The sequence below is a fragment of the Cydia amplana genome, chromosome 14 (assembly GCF_948474715.1).
Source record: "Cydia amplana chromosome 14, ilCydAmpl1.1, whole genome shotgun sequence".
Lineage (NCBI taxonomy): Eukaryota > Metazoa > Arthropoda > Insecta > Lepidoptera > Tortricidae > Cydia > Cydia amplana.
Window position 1 is genome coordinate 4489167 of NC_086082.1, and position 20891 is coordinate 4510057.

At 36.3% G+C, this 20891-nt stretch overlaps 1 long non-coding RNA gene across 2 annotated transcripts in view; it reads left to right on the forward strand.

The window, feature by feature from the left end:
- The window catches only part of LOC134653954 (uncharacterized), a 298657-nt gene that overhangs the window by 25605 nt on the left and 252161 nt on the right, over nucleotides 1-20891 (forward strand). Inside the window, exon 1 of one of the 2 annotated variants that reach the window (XR_010097296.1) lies at nucleotides 17134-17255. The exons of the other annotated variant lie outside the window; for it this stretch is intronic. This is a non-coding gene — a long non-coding RNA (uncharacterized LOC134653954). Of the gene's footprint in view, nucleotides 1-17133; nucleotides 17256-20891 lie in introns of those variants that run through there. 2 annotated transcript variants of the gene reach the window in all.

Here is a 20891-nt window from a genome sequence, read left to right on the forward strand (position 1 = left end):
AGTATATAGTTTCAAAATGTGAAAAAAATATTAATATCCTCAGGTGTGTTTCTGGTGTCTGGTGGGGTTCACATCCTTTTTGCATGAAACTAATGTACAATGCTTTAATAAGAAGTATTCTAGATTATGGGACATTTTTGTTAGAGCCAGGATATGCAGCTGGCTTCCAAAAACTAGATCGTATTCAATCTAAAGCATTGAGATTGATTTGTGGTGCCATGAATTCAAGCCCTATCAATGCTATGCAAGTTGAGTGTGATGAGCCTCCTCTTCATTTACGACGCCAATTTCTTTGTGATAGGTTTCTTTTCCGTTGTTCCCAATTTTCTAATCACCAACTCTGGGCTATCCTGTCTAACCTCCTGCTTCAAATAACTTCTTCCAACTATTGGAAAGACAAGAGTCCTCCTTGTTTAATCAAAAGTTTTCAAAAACTTAAATCTATATCAGCTCCCACTGTTAGCTCTTCAACACTTCCCATTTTCCAATATGAATATGATTCTCTGACTCTTGTTCCTTCGGTTCTCCTCAATATTGGTGTCTCCAAGAATGATGTTGAACAAAATCAACAATTCCTGGGATTCATTGGTACAGATGGTCTGGGTGCTCATCATATGTACACAGACGCTTCTAAGATGTCAGACAATGGTTGTGTTGGCATTGGTGTTGTCCACACCCAATCTAATATTTACCAAAAAATAAAGTTGCCACCGGAATCCTCTGTGTACAGTGGTGAGTGCTTTGGAATCCTGAAAGCAATAGAGTTCATCATTATAATGCATCTCAAAAAAACAATAATTTTCTCAGATTCCCTAAGTTCACTTCAGGCAATATCTAAATTTCCTTTCAAATCTAAATCGAATAATCCAATTGTATATCAAATCCGTAGCCTACTGTTAAAATGTAACCTTAAAGGTTATTCGGTTTCCATTGCCTGGATCCCTGGACACAGAGGGATTAAGGGTAATGAAAGGGTGGATGACTTAGCTCGAGATTCCATCAGTTGTGGGGACATGTTTCCGTTTAAGAATGTTGCTGAAGACCTGCTGACTCTGCCTAAATTATTCCTACGAAAGGAATGGACGAAATTATGGACATCTGGTGCGGGTGCCGCTGCGTCACATTATCGGAGCATTCAGAAATCAATTCCTGCCAAACCTTGGTTTGCTAAAATCTCATTATCAAAACCGGCTACCAGTATGTTAATCCGAATGAGGTTGGGTCATGTATGTACTCCGGAACACCTGAAATTGCAAAATCGCGTGGCCAGTTCTGCATGTATTTGCGGAACTGATCCCGCTGATCTTAACCATATTTTTTTTGCTTGTAATTGTAACCTATATGACCGTTCTACATTATTAAGACAGCTGTCAGATTTGAAAGTTCCGTTTCCCACATCTATTACTACACTCCTGTATCTTAATGATTCCTCTCCAGATATATTTAAAATATTATATTCATTTCTTTCACGTCATAATATAAAACTATAATTTATGATACGTTACCTTTCCCTGATCCTTTTCCAAAATTCCGACTTACCCGTTATAATGTAATCCTTTAATTCCGTTTCCCCGTTTTACTCGTTTGGCTGAATGCGCCAGGAGCGCGATGCCTTAACAAAAAACAAAAAAAAAACTCAAGATAGGTTATAGGCGTTCCAAAATTGAGGCGCTTACCTTGTGACAAATTGGACAAGTTGCCTTTAGACGCGGCTGGACAAGCGAGAAATGTGCACGTGCTAACAACCGATGTGCACACCGAAAGAGAAAGAGACGACCTTATGTTTAACAACGAGTGTGACAAAGATGGATGGAATGAGAAAATTAATCAAAAATAACAGATTTCTTCGTAGGCACAGAAATAAATATGGAAGTATTTTTTCTGCTCCTCAAGTATGAGTATAACCTATATATGGTTATATAATATCATTGTCAACCGTAGGGTGGTAGACCACATTTTTGGCCGACTGTACGTAGGGTATTTTAGACAATTAATTAACCATGACAACGTCCTGGGCTCTAAGAATATGTCTGTGATGGTTGCGTGTAATTGCTGGTCAAACCAATTTGTCAGTCAGTATGAACCAGGAAAACTATACTCATCCTTTTCTTTTGGGTGCTAGTACTAGTGTAAGACAAAGATAGTATGATTCTCTCTGTCTATGTTTGAAATGAGACAGTCCTTTTGACAAACTATATTTTTTTGAGAATGACCGGCCTACGTTTAATTGGGTAATACTCATTCAATGACAAACAAAACACACATCCTTACTTTTATTACCCACAAGTACACGCACTCATTGCACATTCCATTTCCACAAAATATACGACACATAAATATAAAATACGTTTTCGTTTCGGGCATAAATTTAACGCATTAATTTACGGGTCTCCCCACAATACTACAATAGCCCCCAAGCTATTCTCGCAATCGTAAACAATAACGATATTAGTATCATATGCAATAGCAATTAAATTATATTACCCTACTATTCCTAATACTTGCAGACTTTACAGATACAGATTGCAACGCGTGCGCATGGATTTCATCATCATTTGATGCAGATCCTCACCTCGCGCCGCTCTGAGTTTGAGCAAGACAGGACTATGGACTATGGACATATAAAACGATGTCCTGCTCGCACACTGGACCGGCGTGACTTCATCCAATGTGAAAACCGCCAAGACCTGGGTTCTATTCAGTGGAGCAACCTCCATGTATAGCTTCCTAATCATTTTTAACCGACTTCCAAATCTAAAAGGAGGAGGTTATAAATTCGGTTGTATGTTTTTTTTTATTTTTTTTTATGTTTGTTACTCCATATCTCCGTCATTGCTGGACCGATTTTGAATTTTTTTTTTTTGATTGCATGTATATGCTTACAGATTGGTCCCGTTTTTGTCAAAGCCCAGTTCTGATGATGGGATCCATGAGGAATCGAGGGAACTCAAATCTTAAAGGCATACATATAGTGATTTTTGTATTTTTATCAACAAATCAAGCACATACATTCAAAAAAGTGACATTTGATGAAGTGGAACTGCTGATGATGATCATAACGGAACTCTTCAACGACGCATAGCTCGCATTTGGCGATTTGTCCTTTTCGTTATGTTTGTTAAGCAAGTTAGGTTTTTAGGCACATTTATGTCAATCTCAAGTCCTGAACAAGGGATCCATGAGGAATAAAGGGAACTTCTAAAATCTTAAAGGCATACGTATAGAATTTTATATATTTTCATCAGAACATCAAGCATTTACATTACAAACTGTGGCATTTGATGGCAGATGTGGCAGTGGAACTGCTGATGATGATCAGAACAGAACTCTTCAACGACGCATAGTACACGTTTTGTGATTTTGAATTTCGATTTTGACTTGGACTGGGCCCCGGACTCCGGACTCGGACCCGTACTCGGACTCGGACTCGAATCCGGACACGGACCCGGACCTTGACCCGGAAAATCACTATGGTACCTAAACTAAATATACCACTATGATTACCATAAAATGTATACATATTACCAAATAAAGTATAAGCGCCGTTAAGTGGGTCCAGGCTAGTAGTTAGAGAAGTCGGTTTTTTTCTATTAAAGATTATGTTGTATCATTTTGTTGTAGGTATCAATGTATAAGTAGTCCAAGCGCACTAGTACTAGCACTAATAGGTATACTTGATCAAGCAAATCTTCTCAGTAGAAAAAGGCGGCAAATTTGAAAAATCGCGGGTTAGCAACACTACGTATGAATTGTTCGAAAACCGCGTATCATTTAGGTATATCTTATCTGTGGAACGGTTTTGTTTACATTTCATCGTTGTTCGATGTACATTGCTGCTTTTAATGCTTTTAGTTCGTTTCCTAGGGATACCATACTTTAGTTTGCTTTACATTGCTACTGACATATCCTGCTTGACAGACTATATTTTATGTGCGCTCGCTTGGCATAACATTCACTTTACTAATTTCGCATGCACCAGTCAGCAAGCAGTTCTTCAGGGTCGTATCAAAATAAGATCAAAACCCTAAAAAAATGTTAAATCGGGCTATAACAGTTCGTAAATTGCGGGAAGTTTTCTCTGTCACTCTAATTACGCTTTCATTGGGGTAAAAGAGAAAGATCCCCGCAATTTGCGAATTTCGGTTTTCGCGGTACCCTCTGACTCGAATGACCCGCGAGTCGGCAAGCGTTGTGAATGACACCTCCATACGCCTACACTGAGCTAACTTCAAATGATCTCAGTACTTAAGAAAACTCAGTACAGTTACAACATTCCAAGTTAATGTTATGCATTTGCCTTTCAGTTCTAAAACGATCTAAGCTTGTTCGTGTTTCGTCGTATGCTTGTGTCATTTAGTTTGGTTTAAGAACTTTAGGAAGCACACAGACATACATCTAAATAGAGAAACCAATCTCAGTGTAGGTACAATACACCCAGCCGCAAATTAAACTGCTTAGCCGCTTTATGAACGAATTAATTTATAATGTGTGCATGCAATTTTGCAGCTCGCTGTACAAATATACCTGAACTTTTACGACCCGCTCCACACGGGCCTTGCTTGAGACATGTCAGACATGCGCTTAATTAATGCGGTATTTTTTGTATGGGAACGGAAACGGTATTTTTTCGTTCTTTACTAATTACATACTTCATTTCTAATTAGGCAATCTAATAATACGATGTCGTAACCTAAAAACACAACTGAGTCCTACATTTCGAGTATAAAATAATTCGAAAAACTTCTAAGTTTTTGCAAAAAACCGGTTCCGATCCCTGATTGACAGCACGCATATCTAAGGTGTTTTCCGATTAAAGCAACTTACGAGGCATCTCTTCAGTTATATATCTATGGACACGTATAATGCAAAAGTGCATTTTGACAATGTTAGTGAAATACGGGTAAGATATGAAAGGTGTGGTGCATACTTGGACAAAGCAGTGTCCATGTAAGTGATATTTTATTACATAATTTATGAGAACATTATTTATAAGGTAAGTGGAATCTAGTTAGTAATGAAAACTAATATACTTTAGTACTAGGGATATTTAAAAAATATATAATATGTATTACCATACGCTTATTACGATACGATGTTTATAAACAGACGTAATTATAAATAAATGGGCATCAGATCATTATCATCAGAGAAAAAATATATTCGACATCGTACCAAAATTATAAAAATTTGCCTCCTTTTTCTACTGACATCTCATCCAGACTATACTCATCGATTCATTCTGTCAGTAGTCGATCTATTCATGCCAGTATTGCCTAATGGCTATGTGCAAGAATTGACTTGGACACACACAAGCAATCCATTTTAGTCTGGTACCGATACCGGAAGGGCCCGGTCGCACACTGACTCGGAATTACCGGTAACAACCTTCGACATACGACTAGGGATGGGACAAACATATCGATATTCAAATACATATACAATACCCGAATAAGGGCCCGGTCGCACTCTGACTCGGAATTACCGGTAAAAATCTTCGACACGACTAGAGATGGGACAAACATATCGATATTCGAATACATGTTACACTTACTTATGTCAGAATAAGGTCCCTGTCGCACCTTGACTCGGTATTACCGGTAACAGCATTCGATATACGACCAGAGAAGAAATCAACATATATTCGGTTACCTATGTAAAGTTTCGGTTAGTGCGTATGATATATGATATAGTATTAATGTACAGAAGACTATTAATTAACATATTTTTTATTCAAATATGTATATCTTGTAGCTTGAGCGTGCTTAAACATTTATTTGTTTAATAAATGCGAACTTCATTACATTGGGCTTTATACACCTAATAACTGTCCCTTGCCATATTTAATGATAACTACAAGTAAAAATTGTTTATACATATGCCTCTGAACTTAAAAAAGATAGTAAGTGTTACCTATATTATAATCCGTTTTGGAATAAAAAATATTTTCTTCCAATGCTGTTGTGTTGTTAGACAATGATGAAGAATATAAACAAAATACAACTTTATAACGATAGTATTACCTGAGATTTTGTATATTTATTACATCTATAATTTTTATTTCAAGATATAAAATCCCAACATTGCATTCCATCTTAGTTTATTTGTTCCCGGTTCATAATTGCCGCCTACCTCATTAAAACTTCATTCGAAGAAACTCATTTTCTTTGAGCCAAGCACATCGCACAAAAAATAAACGTCATCTTAACATTTCCAGTTCCCTCACAAAGCGGAATCATAAAAACTAAGAAACAAAACTTAAGACATAAGCAGTCACTTCATTAACTCCGCGTAAATCGCGGTCGCGACGTTTCCAGACGTTAAAACGTTCGTAGACGTTATAAAAAACGTTAACCAATTAACCGTAACGTTAAATCTCATCTTGGAAGCCGGGTAATTATCGTGGCCGCACTCCAGTGTCAGGTCTCTCATTACAGTGGGGTAAATGACTCAGTGCTGGGATCTAGATGTCTTAGTTTAATTTTAAAGATGGTTGAGGTTTTTAATTCATAATCTTGCTGCTTATCTGTATACGTATTTATGGATTTGCCTCATAGGTCGTTTATAACATCGTGGAGAAGACTATTAAAAATAAGAATTATGTGTGAGATGAGAGAAGTTAATTCTGTAATATATCAATGCAATACATATTTTAAAGCTTTATCTTCGAACCTTATTGTATAATATTTAAAACTTTCGCGGTTTGAACACATATTAACTCACATTTATAAACCTTTATTTATCGACCAGTGAAACCTGTTTCGAAACGTCCGTAAATAAATTTCACGATAGACCCGTCTATAAATGTGAAGCTTATTGTACATAAACTATGCTAACATAAGCTATTATTTAAAAATACACATAAACAGGTAATTGACACTTTACAAGAGTTTTCAATAAAATTTCGAATATTGAATGAAAGGTAGTCTCACTCGTATTCATATATATGAAGTTAGTCAAGTCTTCCTCTGAATTACTTTATAGGTACTATTTTAAAATTATGTTTTTGTATACAAAACTACAGAAAGAGTTTATTCATTACATTACATACGGTAAGTTGGTAAGTACGGTGATAAATGAACCTATATAACTTAACAAATAAATTTTACACACTGTCTCAGATAATATGCATGTACCCCATCGCCGCACTTCAGAGTGTCGCAGGACGCGCTCTCATTTCAATTAGGCCTCTTAAATATTCAATGTTCTTAGAATAGGCTGGTCTTGAGATAGTTCGGAAATTTCATTACGGGCCTAATTGTTGAGACGTGGGCTTTATTTCTGTGTAAGGATTGAGATTTAGAAGCTAGATGTAAACAGTGTTGAAGGTATTTTGAGATGAAGCAAAATTATTTAAAGAGTTATGTCTACAATAGGTACTTACCTATTTAAATTATAGTCCTAGAACAATAAGTAACTGAGGGCCACTTGCAACGTACATCTCACTAACTCGAGATTAAGCGATTAAACTGTTAACCCATTGTCAAATTGTACTGGTAACAATGGTAACTCCAGGATTAACCGGTTAACCCCGGGTTAGTGGAATCGTGCAAGTGGCACTTAATTTTCATCATTAATGACTACAGATGTTTTTATTTGATTTATTCCAATAAATACACAGTACGACAATTAAAACCAATTCACTGTAGAATTCATATAAAAGGGTATATATACTTGGTCAACCAGATCTCGACAGTAGAAAAAGGCGGCAAATTTAAAATGCGGCCAAGTGCGAGTCGGACTCGCCCATGAAGGGTTCCGTATTTAGGCGATTTATGACGTATTAAAAAAAAACTACTTACTAGATCTCGTTCAAACCAATTTTCGGTGGAAGTTTGCATGGTAATGTACATCATATATTTTTTTTTAGTTTTATCATTCTCTTATTTTAGAAGTTACAGGGGGGGGGGGGACACACATTTTACCACTTTGGAAGTGTCTCTCGCGCAAACTATTCAGTTTAGAAAAAAATGATATTAGAAACCTCAATATAATTTTTGAAGACCTATCCATACATACCCCACACGTATGGGTTTGATGAAAAAAAAATTTTTGAGTTTCAGTTCGAAGTATGGGGAACCCCAAAAATTTATTGTTTTTTTTCTATTTTTGTCTGAAAATCTTAATGCGGTTCACAGAATACATCTAATTACCAAGTTTCAACAGTATAGTTCTTATAGTTTCGGAGAAAACTGGCTGTGACATACGGACGGACAGACAGACGGACAGACGGACAGACGGACAGACAGACAGACAGACAGACATGACGAATCTATAAGGGTTCCGTTTTTTGCCATTTGGCTACGGAACCCTAAAAATGTAGGCGCGAAGGGATATCGTCCCATAGAAAATTTGAATTTCGCGCCTTTTTTTACTGACAAGATTTGGTTGACCAGCTATAATTATGTAATTATTAGTACTTTGCCTTTTTCAAAACCTCACTAACATAAACATAATAAATGAATTAGACATTAAGAATAAGATGTCTTCGTTAAAAAAGTCAATAAACGATGTACATATACAAAAACACCAAATTAAAGTTAATATTATATGAAATATGTATATTATGTATTGCTAACTATTTACTTAGTACATAAAATAAGTAGGTACTATAGGTACAATACTTAATATAGAAATACTTAATACATATTTAATTTAACCAGTTTAAAAAATATATATTAAGAAATTAATCAACCTATAACATACAGTAAACATTATAATAATATGAATGATGATCAAGCCTAAAAAGTAAAACCGTTCAAAATCTGTCACAATCATATCGACAATATCAACCCGACTTATCGATACTCGGTCGCATCCCTACGGACTGATGACCATTGCGAGCATGCGCTCTATAAATAATATGTTGTAAAACGATTTTCGATAGATTAATCTGAATCGTGCGCAGGTCGTGCGCGCGCCGCTGGGGAGGATCTATTGTAGATCAATGCGGGTGTGTGGAGGGGATAGAAATGGCACGGAGAAATGTAAAACAGCTGATTTTTTTTGTGTTTATTTCAGTAGGAGTAATTTTAATGTGTGTTTTGTTGAAGACATGTGTTTTTGGGGTTTTGCTGTGACCAGGTTATGGCTACCACCAGTTTGATACTGACATAAACGCCACCGAGAACGTAATTTACTTTCTATGCATCTTGCTCTTACTAGCATATTAGTGCGAGCGAAATGTATAGTAAGTAAATTACGTTCTCGATAGCGTATATGTCAGTTTTGACAGTGTCAGTGACTCATGGTACGGGCTCTTGCCACCCTCCGTGAAATAGATGGCAGCCTTAGATGCGAGGCTGTGGTTCTCATAGTTAAAGACAATGCTACCATCAGTCACAGGAGATCGAGATTAGACTCCAGTGCACACAACATCGTTTCACTTACCTACTCGAATGCTGCGTTTTTGATTCAGCCAACCCTTCTTTTTATCCACCTCTCATGAGAGAGGACGGTGGAAGATGACATATTAGAATTAATTAATCGTACGCAAGCCAATCCATGGAAGCCTGTGTGGTTTTATATCGGATAAATAAAAATGTCTAGTCGTGTCTAAGATATCTGTAGGTCTACATGCGCGAAGCACGCGTGCCCGTACGAGCACTAAATGAGCACGGATTGTGGGAATACGCTCTGTTTGCTTGCTTGTCGGCCGCCGGGCGGCCCGGGAATACTGGATTTGACCCTATGGACATTTAAAATAATGGTAGCTTTTAACGAATTGTCAGATTTTCATCGTACCCTTGATATTAATTTGTTATAAAGATACTCACGTGATAAAGAGAAGTCTAAATGTATTTACTTGTAGCTTTATTTGACGTTCATAAGCGCATTGTAATAATTATGCCTGCTTGAATAATAATAGTACATTATTGTCGAGGCTCGGAAGTAGCTACTTGCTGGTTGAGGATTCGTTTTAAATGGACGACATTGGGAGTCTGTTTAATTGAATCCGAAGCCATCAAGTAGACTTCCAGCCGAGTCATAAAGTAAAACCATTAAAAAGATTAGCTTTGCCGCGTTTAAAAAAAATAGTAGTGTATTTTTCTGCTGAAAATAATATCGATAACAGACGTCATGTCGATATTTCATTTTGTCTATCACTTTATTTTGCCACAAAAACTTCTATTTCTGGTTATATGATTAAATATGTGGTTGAAAAGAGTATGTTTCAAAAGTAATGACCACAAATAAGACGAACGTGATATCTCCATACGCCCCAAGTCTATGTGTTACTACAGTGTAGCCATAATTGTTAATTTCCAGCAAAATGCTTGCAATAGCTTTCACGTTGTCCTAACTAACGATCCCATTGCAGGATGCCTATCGGGTTTCCGCGCATTGCGGGCCCGGTGGAACAACCGGCGGTTAGTTTAACGAACGATGTTCATAAGAGATAGATAAGACGTTTGTTTTTTACTATAATAACACAATAACATACATTGACATAAAAAAATAAAGGAGACAAAATAATTTAACAGCAAGTAATATGGTTTAAGACATTTATTATCTCATTAAGAATTTACAAAATTCACTTACATGAGATACACTTATAAATCAACATTTTTAAGGCTAGCGTGCACTAATTAATTTACATGTAAACAATATTATATACATACTATAATTTTTGTTATGCATGGTAAAGTGGGTAGAAATCGTTTGTAACAAATATTAATTACCAGCGGTTAAAGTACAAGTTACTTCGACCGTCCTGTTCAGATGCGTTGCAGCGTAGATAACGAACTAGTATGAATGTTCACGAGTTATAATGTAACGCGACATGGATGGATGCGGCATAGCTGTGCACACTACAGATGTGGTAAAATATTTCAATTAAGGGTACTAATATAGTATTTTTAGTTAATTTTTAGTTTTAATTTATTTACTGTTTATAATTTTATTAAAAGTTTTATTATTTTTATTTTTTCATTTTTATTTATCTATTATTAACTATCTATTAACCTTATTTACCATATTAATTATAAGGAGATTTTAGGTACATCGTATAATTAATTATCAATTTATCAATGGAGTATTATTATTTGTTTTATTTTTCCAATTAATTAATATCTAAGTAATTTATTTGATTTATAATTTTTTAACTAATTTAATTATTATACTTAGTATAACAATTTATTAGCTTATTTATTATTTTACAGGTTGTAGATTTAGTTTTTTGTCTGCAACTGAACAATCGTTGGCATTCCTTTCACGTATTTGATTCCCAAATTTTTCTCTCCGTTCGAACTTCTCAAGTCCAGTTCTTGTTTTGTGTTCTTCAGATTTTCTCTTTGGTAAGGTGTTTGGTCCGAATATATTTTTACGTTTTTAGTCTTGTTTCTGTTTCTAAGTATATATTTGACTGGTTCCTCTGATAAGAAGCAGACCTTTATTGGTCGGTTTTTATTTTGAGTATATTTCCCGAGACGGAAGATTTGTTGGGGTTCAGGACAGTTGGGGGATATTTCTCGGATTACTTTGTTGATTTCTTGTCGTTCGTGGGCGTCCTTGTCGTCGATCTTAGGGTCAACTTCTTCAATACCTACTATTATTATATTTTTGCTATGCGTTGTTGACATTCAGCGATGACATCATTGTAGCAAGCCGGGGTCACGCCTATCGGCGCCTGCCCAATAGACGACTTGAGTGTGTTCAAGTTTGTTTCAAGAAGCTGTACCTTATTGTTAGCTGCACTCATAGAGGTGGTCAGGTTCGACACCTCTGTCTTTAAATTGTCTTGTTCAGTGGTAATGGCCTCGATGCGGGTTGAGATATTGCTAATTTCATTCTTAATGGTATTAACATCTGTACAGAGCTTTGTTATGTTTTGTGTCTGGGTTTCGGCATTTGTTTTTATGAGAGACATCATCTCTGCCATCTGGCCTTTTAGCTCAGCTAAGTCTGATAAAATATGGCTATTACCATCAGATAATTTTCGTTTGTGGCGAACAGTTACCTTTTGTCGGTCGAGATCGGTGCCAGTTGATAAATTTGGCTGAGACCCGCCTAATTCGCTGCTAACGCCGCATCCATTTGGTGAGCTTAGCGACTCCATGGTGGCTCCTTGACGCTGCTTACCGGCGCGGTGCGCTACGTGTGAGCGGTATGCAAAATAAAGAACCCGTCTCGTTTCCGCGCGGGGTAGAGGAGCGGTTACGGCTGCGTTTGAAATCTCACTCAATGGCAATAAGTAATAATTGATGCACTTTTAGTCACTATAGATTAATCCATGCGTTCATAGAAATAGGGTTAACATTAGAAAAACAGGACTTTTAATATTTTTTAAATTAACTTGCAACGCGTCCTCACTGGACTGCGCCCGTAGCCGAATCCAATAATAAAAATCACAATATAATTTGTTATACCTGCACACGTGCATTGCAGCAAAACAAAAGGGTACCTTACGCTCCGCTCTTTCGAGCAAAGGAATATTTAAAGAAGAGTTTCATTTGGCTTAAACAATCCAAAATAGTGGGATAATATTGGTGAAAAAACTAAAAGTAATTCCGTGATTCTTCTACTCCGTTGACATTTTTCAATTTGTAATAATTATTAAGTACCAAAATTAACATTTGGTATTACATTTTTTCAGTACTTAGCCTTAGTTCGACTAGGCTAGTGTTTGACGTGCCTTGGAATGGGAAAAACAAGTTTGAAAAAAATATAACGATTCTAATACAACGAAACGAAAATGACGACGAAGTGCAAAAATGTATGTAAATTAAAATAGGCAGAAATCTACCCCAACATTTTTGTACGAATAGTAGTGCGACAGTAATTCCATAAAGCCCTATGGTAAGATTTTTTAGGATGAGCCGTTTATTTGAATTTAATTAAATTTCTGCCATGAACACTATTTTTTAACCGACGAAAAAAACGGAGGAGGTTCTCAAGTCGACGCGTATATATATATATATATATATTTTTATGTATGACCACGCATAACTTTTGACAGAGTAGTTCGATTTTGATAATTATTTTTTTATTGGAAAGGGTACCCCGAAGTTGGTCCCATATAAATTTGGAAAAAAAATCCAACCTTAGGTAGGAAAACAGGGGATGATTGATTTTTCACTCACCGATTGTAACGTACCACGCATAACTTTTTACAGAGTAGTCCGATATTTTTCATCATGTGTTAAAACTAAAAATTGAAAAATAAAAACTTTTTACAAAAAAAATAAGACCGACTTCAAAAAGGATGAAATAAAATATTATCCTTTTTGAAGTCTATGCGTTACCAACTAATATGTTTGAAGTCGGTGCCAAGCCAAGTAGTAACAACACCAGTCAAAAATAATCAGCTTTATAGCTATAAATCCCATTTTTAGGGTTCCGTACCCAAGGGGTAAAAACGGGACCCTATTACTAAGACTCCGCTGTCCGTCCGTCCGTCCGTCCGTTTGTCACCAGGCTATATCTCACGAACCGTGATAGCTAGACAGTTGACATTTTCACAGATGATGTATTTCTGTTGCCGCTATAACAACAAATACTAAAAACAGAATAAAATAAAGATTTAAGTGGGGCTCCCATACAACAAACGTGATTTTTGACCGAAGTTAAGCAACGTCGGGCGGGGTCAGTACTTGGATGGGTGACCGTTTTTTTGCTTGTTTTGCTCTATTTTTGTTGATGGTGCGGGACCCTCCGTGCGCGAGTCCGACTCGCACTTGGCCGGTTTTTTAACCGAAGAAAAAAACGAAGGAGGTTCTTGACTGGTATTGTTACTACTTGGCTTGGCACCGACTTCAAATCGACTTCAATATCAGTTGGTAACGCATAGACTTCAAAAAGGATAATATTTTATTTCATCCTTTTTGAAGTCGGTCTTATTTTTTTTGTAAAATGTTTTATATGACATGTACTTATATTTCAGTTTACTTATTAAATTGTTTACCTTACTCACGCATTAAATTCGAAATTCAAACTGATTATCCAATGTAACTTACGATTGTTACGACGCTAACCGGAGTTTAAACGAACTCTACTGTCACAGTACCACCGGCCCCGGAATGCGAGTACATAATGCATGCGCGCACGCACGTCCCCGATCGACGGATCGTATCGATCGCACAAAGGACTCGTGATCTCGATTACGTTAACTTCAGCTCCGTTTATCTAACCTTTGTTGTGCTTTCGTTAACTTATAGTTAGTTTGTTTCACTAGCCTTTTGTTGATTTAAATTTAGTTGACATTTTATACTGTTGATAGACTCGTCTTTCTAATGATTATTCTCTAGGAAAGAGATTTGAAGATTTGTTTTAAAGTAAATTATATAACGCTTTTTGATGGCGATGTTGTCACTATGGGGCCTAGTCTAAATATCCTTATTGACGGATATCAAAAAGTGCAACACTTAGGCTTGCGAAAAAAAAAACCAAATCACTTTAAATATTGTTTTTATCAATAACATTTACTTTTTATGCACAATAACCTTTTTTTTTTCAAAATTTTCCTACACTCATCACTCCTATAACATTTTTTCCTTCTTTTGGGCTCAGAATTTTTTGTAAGAGGTAAAGTTATACATCTTTCCTGTGGACATTATAAAATAAACAGACTTAAAAGCCAAAATAAATGTTGTTCCCTATATGAAATGAAAGCCTTAGAAAAATGTATCCTAATCGGTCAATTTTGTACTAAATCTATTTTTTTACGTCTGCGAGCGATATTCCAAATAAGTACGTAACTTTTTCCATTTTTTCCTTTAAAATTTTCAATTTTGTATTGCTTTACCTACCTACAGAAAAGACGCACAAACCTCCGAACTTTTTTGACCCAGTTGTCATCTGAATGTAAGATTTACGTTGCGTAGTAAAGGGTAAATAGTTAACTATTTAACCTTTGACAATTGGTTTAAATTGTTTTAAATAACAATTAAAACCAAAAGCGATGCTCAAAAGCCTTATTACGTAACCCAGGACATTCGTAACAGATCGGCCGTATCGATAGTGAAATTGCTATAATGCTAATGCGTAACCGTAAAATGACAGCGATGGCAATTAGTGATAATGGGCGAGTTGCATTCGAGCTGGGACAATGTGTATTGGGGGGTTATTCTGGGAGTGTAATGTCGAGACAGTCCTCAACGTCCCACCAGGGGCCTAGCCAAGATGACAACCGTACATCGAATCTATTGTACGCCTGAAAAGGTAGAGTCTGGTGAGACTACTGGAGTAGCAATTAGTTTAAGCTTAATATGTAACCCATTCTCAACATACATTAATAATTTTCGTTTTCATTGCATTTCATTTTATTTCATTTCGACAAACGCCAAACGAAAAGAAAAAATATATCGAGATGATAGATGCAACGAAAACTTATGGAACTATTTAAATAGATTATTTAATTTGCGATTAGCGTTTTCTACTTATCATCTATACCTAAATTGTCATCTTGGCTAGGCCCCCTGATTAGGTCCGGTGTGATCAGCCTTAGATCGTGTCGCAAAAAAAGAAGGGATCAAACATCCATTCTCAATCCAAACTCTTCCATTTTAACCCTAACTTATACTTGACTGGTACTTATTAATATATAGAAAATTGAAATATTAATTTACTATATACCTATACCATATACCTATAGTAAACCGACTGAGGCCCTTGTCTTTTGTATTGTGCACGAATTTACTAAATACATAATTGGCAAACTGTTATGTCTATACTTAGTTATTATAAATTCATAAAACCACAGAAACTTGACGTAATAGAAAAGTTCTTACGACATGTGTTGTCGAAATCGGAAAATTGTGCCTTATTTAGAAATGTAACATTTAAGTACTTAATAAAAATAGGGTAAAAACATATGTCTTAAATAGTTGTTTAATTAGAGCCTCGCTAGAGAGTACCATTTTGTACCATTTGGAGTTGAAACTCTAGGTCCATGGGGTCCCAGCGCGCATAAGTTGTTCGCAGAAATCGCGAAGCGTCTGGTTGACTTAACTGGTGACCAAAGAGCTGGCGGCTACCTCCACAACGTATCAGCATTGCGATACAGCGAGGAAATATCGCCAGCATGCTTCAAGGGCCTATTTTAGATTTAAGCTAGTTTTTAATTTCTTTTAGTAATACCACTGTATACAGAGTGCTTCCTGTAACAGGAGCAATAAATTAAACTGTAGGCTGTACTCCTCAAACTGACCAACATTTGTTCAGCAACTTTTGAAAATAACTCAGATTTTGATTTTTATTACACTTTAAAGTTTATTCTAAGACGCAATGTATTGCAAATTTTGTTATGTTTAAAGCGTGACAAGCAACGTCAAACATACTGATGTCAGCGTACATTGAAGGCAATATTTATTTCGTATGAAAAAGAGGAAGTCTAAAGGATTCATAATTTTTAAAAGTTGCTGAACAAATGTTGGTCAGTTTGAGGAGAGCAGCCTACAGTTTAATTTATTGCTCCTGTTACAGGAAGCACCCTGTATATCTTGTTTGTAAATAAATGATTATTAGTTGTTTAATTTAAGCACAACCAAAAGGGACTGTCATAGGAGCCATCACTCGACGCGAGAGGTATAGCATTTCGCAAATCTACACGTCGAAACATTTATTTCAGAATAGCCCCTTCAACACGTGTGTGACAAGATCTCATTGTTACAAGTACGTTCGATCTCGGACGACGATTGCAAATGGCGACGCGAAACGGCGAACACGTTCTATCAAGATCTAGGTACATGGTTAATTCCTTCATAATTCAGCTTAGAATTGTCCAGATATGTGTTGTGATAATGTTTTTGAGCTTGGTGGATGGTGTTGATTACAAAATTGCATTTTATGCTAAATTGTTTAATATATATTCTAGCAATAAGAACATGGTACTTAACAATTAACTAGGCAATTAGATAATCCTACCCATACATTTTTTAAGAGTTCACTCTGCCAACAACCAGTCTTTTGCAGTTTGGCAGAAGAAAAAAAGCGGCCAAGTGCGAGTCGGACTCGCCCATGAAGGGTTCCGTATTTAGGCGATTTATGACGTATAAAAAAAAACTACTTACTAGATCTCGTTCAAACCAATTTTCGGTGGAAGTTTACATGGTAATGTACATCATATATTTTTTTTAGTTTTATCATTCTCTTATTTTAGAAGTTACAGGGGGGGGGGACACATTTTACCACTTTGGAAGTGTCTCTCGCGCAAACTATTCAGTTTAGAAAAAAATGATATTAGAAACCTCAATATCATTTTTGAACACCTATCCATAGATACCCCACACGTATGGGTTTGATGAAAAAAAATTTTTTGAGTTTCAGTTCGAAGTATGGGGAACCCCAAAAATTTATTGTTTTTTTTCTATTTTTGTGTGAAAATCTTAATGCGGTTTACAGAATACATCTACTTACCAAGTTTCAACAGTATAGTTCTTATAGATTCGGAGAAAAGTGGCTGTGACATACGGACGGACAGACAGACGGACAGACAGACATGACGAATCTATAAGGGTTCCGTTTTTTGCCATTTGGCTACGGAACCCTAACAAGTTGTAAAATTGGGTATTTCTCCGAAATAAATATTTTGTTTTTGTTCTATTCTATGTATACCCATGACGTGTCTGTTTTTACAACATTACTGCTGCGACGTTGATGCCGCCGCTTAATATATTTCTGAACGTCATAATCGCGGCAGTGATGCGGCGACGAATATCACTAATTTTATCAAGCAAATTGAGAGGTACAGCGTCCGCAGGAGTAATGCAGCTGTAGACGAAATCTGAACATCACCTTATGTCATCCTGCGGGCTCAGCACGGTTCCATTTTTATCGACTATCACTATGCCCGTCACTTTCGCAATTACATACTTGTTAGAACATGACAGGCATGGTGATAAACGATAAAAATGCTACCGTGCTACTAGGGCTGGCCGTCATATCAGGTATGTATGTGCCTACCTAATTGTAAGTGCGAGTGCGAGGGTATCGACATGATAATAAATAAATAATCTATCTAATACCTTTAAACGAGCAATTCTTGTTTATTTATTTATTTATATATTTCGGGGATCTCGGAAACGGCTCTAACGATTTCGATGAAATTTGATATATGGGGGTTTTCGGGGGCGATAAATCGATCTAGCTAGGTCTTATCTCTGGGAAAACGCTATTTTTTGAGATTTTATATGTTTTCCGAGCGAAGCTCGGTCTCCCAGATATTAATAATAATAAGTTCCGAAAACTCATTGGTACGAGCCAGGATTTGAACCCGCGACCTCCGGATTGAAAGTCGGACGTCATATCCATTCGGCTACCACCGCTTCATCGACATGATAGATGATAAAAACGCAACCATCCTATACGTACCGGCAGCACTCAAAATAGTGTTGATTGTTAGAAATATGTTAATACTTATTGATTTCTTTCAATAATACACACAATGCGATTTATACCTTAGGATTTTCAATACGACTGTAGGTGTAGGTACTTGCATGTTTTGGCATTTACCTACTTTTCCATAAGCCTGTCATTACTTGAGATCAACTACATGCAAATATCAATTCCATAGTAGTTCCGCCTTATCACAGTGCTATAAATGTACCTAAACCATGTTAAGAGCATTTTACATATTACAAAATATCAATACCAAAAGTCGTTTCGCGAAACTTATACCCACTCCAAATGCCCACTAACCTTAAAACGACCCTTTATAGCACTCAAAGCTAAATAAAGCTGAATACTCACTATAGAACACTTTATGGTTATTTGCCATACAACAGTCTAACGTTTTACGCCTGCTTAACTTTTACCAACTTACAAATGCGGTCAGAAAAATTACAATTCGCTTGAAGAGCCCGATCGATATGATTCAAAATTGAAACGCGTAACCGCAAACTCGTGTTGGCAAAGCAGCACTATAAGAGAGTGTAAAACTTATGTGGAGCAGTGCTCGCTCGAAAAGTTTTATGGGGATTAAAGTTTCTAGTTAAGAAAGTGCGCTGGAGGGAATTTTTGATATTAAAACACTTTGGATGTGATTCGAATAGGCTCACTATAGGGTAAAGTTTAAATTGCCTACTTAATTTGGTTTAGGGTGCTTCAGTGTATAGTTTTAATCCTATTGATTTTATTTTAGGAAAAAACTAATTGAGCTCTCTTAAGTAATGATTTAAGGGGAACTTACGTGTTATCAAAGAGTTACAAGTGTTTTAACTGTTTAGATTGATCACAGGCAAACCTAGTAGGTACATAATTAAATTGTGAGTAGGTTTTGTTATAAGCGATACAGCGTTAATAACAGTTAATATTTTAAACTCGACCATATATCGCACTGTCGTGTATTACTCGTTATAATGCAGTTGAATGTATTCTCGATATTCTGTGGAAGATAATCCGAACAACAACAGTTTTAAGGTGCGTCCTCATATGATCATGTCCGTCGTCGTTCATTTAGCTTGGATGCCCTGACACTAAATGATAAAAACAGTGTCAACGCATTAAGATGCCCTATTGAAAACTCCCGAATGAAACCCCGGAAGCAATGGCGTACCATATAATTCATTGACTCTACGCATGACACTACTATATTCCATTTTAAACCTACTCCCCTCAATATAAGGTCGAATTTAAGAGCCCGATACCACATTGAAAAAATATAGAAAATGAATGCACGTCTACTTCGAAAGGAAAGCACGTATTTGTCGCGGTTCAAAAAAATCTTATTTCATTCATAAAACGAGTTGCATTCATCTTTTTTCCGCTCTTTCACCGGCCAAATGCCATTCCAATCGCTCACCAAGCTTACAGCTCAAATAAACCAGTATATGACCGCTTTCAGAGTTGGTATTTATCTGTATAAAATGTTACACTGGTTAGTTTGAGAGTTGACTCGCTCGCGCTTGAGAAGCGATGTGAACATATGGTCATTGATCGACGTGAAATTATGTCAAAAGTTTTTCAAAGTCATTTAACACACTGTGGACGCTTGAGTGAGCGTCGCGGTTGGGTGGCAGTGTTCCCAGAGTCTTATTTTAGTGGCATGACTATTTTTGAAGAAAACGTGGGATGCCTGCTTTTTGTGAGGTAGGGCTTCAAGTTACGTGGAAATTAAACTAGATGATAGATGTAGATAGTCTTGGCCCAAACAAAGGACATACGTTAGAAGAAGATACTGAAACACGGTTTCTTGGATTACTTTTAGATCAATATTGTAGCTGGAAATCACATATAGACAATTTGTGTATCAGATTAGAAAAATTTTCATATGCCCTGAGGCGATTACAACGCTTATCTGACGAAAAAACCCCTATTATTGCCTATCACGGCTATGTTGCTTCATTGCTTAGATTCGGACTAATTATTTGGGGAAACTCAGCTGACATAAAAAGGTTGTTTATTAGCCAGAAAAAATGTATCAGAGCTATTTGTGGGAAAGCACCTTTACAATCTTGTAGACCTCTATTTAAAAAACTTAAATTGCTGACCTTAACTAGTATGTATGTTTTAGAAATAGGCATTTTTGTTAAATCTAACCCTAACTTATTTACAAAACTCGTTGCAAATCCAAGGTTACGCTCCAGAGATCGTTTGTTTATTAGCCAGAAAAAATGTATCAGAGCTATTTGTGGGAAAGCACCTTTACAATCTTGTAGACCTCTATTTAAAAAACTTAAATTGCTGACCTTAACTAGTATGTATGTTTTAGAAATAGGCATTTTTGTTAAATCTAACCCTAACTTATTTACAAAACTCGTTGCAAATCCAAGGTTACGCTCCAGAGATCGTTTGTTTATTAGCCAGAAAAAATGTATCAGAGCTATTTGTGGGAAAGCACCTTTACAATCTTGTAGACCTCTATTTAAAAAACTTAAATTGCTGACCTTAACTAGTACGTATGTTTTAGAAATAGGCATTTTTGTTAAATCTAACCCTAACTTATTTACAAAACTCGT